Genomic DNA, 1862 nt, shown 5'->3' with positions numbered 1-1862 from the left:
GGCAGACTGGGTATTGATTATGATTTTATTGTAGGAATATTGAGTCTGGGGAAATACTGAATATCTGGGGCAATGCCATACTGTTTTTTGCTCTGTATAGCATAGAGGCAAGTACATCTTTCCTACCCAAATTTAGGGAAAGTACTCTCTTTATCCAACGATGATGCTGCATAGCCAGTGCTGCTGATGTCAGAACCGCCACCCTTCTTGGGACTGTAGTAGTTACTTACATCATCATGTATTCATGGCATCACTCTCTAGTGGGAGAACATTTTCAGTAGTCTCTCAGCCAAAACAGTCACATTCTCTTCAACAGCACTTTCTCCTCCAGACATTTTCTCTACATAAAATGGCTTGTGGCTCCATCTAGTGGCTGTTGAGAAACCAGAGACCATGTAATAGAAGTTCAATAGCCCAGAGACCTGGCTATAGTATGTGATTTTATAATACTCCAAATTAGCCTACATTAATGTGCAACACGTACCCTAAATTATTTCCTAAATTACGTGTCATTTAAGGCTGTGATCTGTGCACACCTTAGACGTGTATTCCAGATAAAACATTACAATTGTCTCATGATGCTTAATAACTCTTAAATTGAACATTTTCAAAAACACAATAGGCCAATACATCTTTTTCAAAAACAAATATTTGCTGTAGGTGAAGCGGAGTAGAAAAATAAATGTATTTATGTATTTCTGCGAAGACCGGCCACGGGGAATGTCTGACTGATCTCTCTTGCTGGTCTCTGCACACAAGACATAACACTCATCACAAGTGCTACCTTATCGATAATCATCTTCCCCCCAGAAAATATCTGGCACATGGTAGAATACAGCAATTGTCTGTCTAGGTCTAAGATCTGAAGCACTCACCTTTGATCAGTAGAAATGCCTTCCTCCCTGAATTGTGTTTTAGGATGAGCCATTGACCAGTGACTCTTAAAGGACACACGGCTGGGTGCAGGGGAATCGTCTCTCTCCTGTTGGATCCTGTCAGCAGACAACTTTGACCTACAGTCAGACATAGGGGAGTCCTGAAACCATGCTTTAATGTGGAGACATAAAGACTATAAAACTGTGAGAAATTCTTATCCATGTCCAGTGTTCCCATTCCTGAAGTGTTCTTGATGTCCCATTGACTGGTCACCTGTTCATGGACAGACAGCTGGGTCCAGGTGAGTCTGGTCTCTGCTGCTGGGCCCTGTAAAGAAGCACATTCAATGTAACTCATAAAACTACAGGAAGTTGGTGATTTACTGTTTGCTTCAAAATATATATTAGAAACAAACGAGCAGAACAAGAGACCACAAACCAGACAAGCTGTTGAGCAGTAGATATATTTTCTGTCTTGAAGTTGAACGGAAGATCAATAGACATGTCTGTTTTCATGGACAGACAGCTGGGTACAGGTGAGACTGGTCTCTCCTGCTGGATTTGGCTTCAACACAACAGAGACATATCTTCAGTCTATAATGTCTTCTGACTTAGCCTGGGTACCAATCTGTTTGTGCCATCAAGCCATGATGGCACAAACAGATTGGTACCCAGGCTACTTCTGCCTTATGATGTAATATAACTTCTGAGCTCTACAATTAATATCAATATTCGTGATAGATGTGCTGTTAGGAATCTTTGTCAGTCCCATACATGCAACTCACCTTCCAGCTTCATTGTACGTATCAACTCCATCAGAGCCCCATTTTTTGGAGGCTGTTCCCCCCTCCGCTCTCTCCCCAGACTCCTTTTTCGGATGCAGTGCCCCCCTCTGCTTTCTCCCCAGGAAGACTCCTTTTCGAGGCTGTTCCCCCCTCCGCTCTCTCCCCAGACTCCTTTTTCGGATGCAGTGCCCCCCTCTGCTTT

This window comes from Coregonus lavaretus (assembly GCF_964263955.1).
Source record: "Coregonus lavaretus genome assembly, chromosome: 6".
NCBI classification, from domain to species: Eukaryota; Metazoa; Chordata; class Actinopteri; order Salmoniformes; family Salmonidae; genus Coregonus; species Coregonus lavaretus.
The sequence above is the reverse complement of the archived record's forward strand: the minus strand, read 5'-3'. Positions refer to the sequence as shown.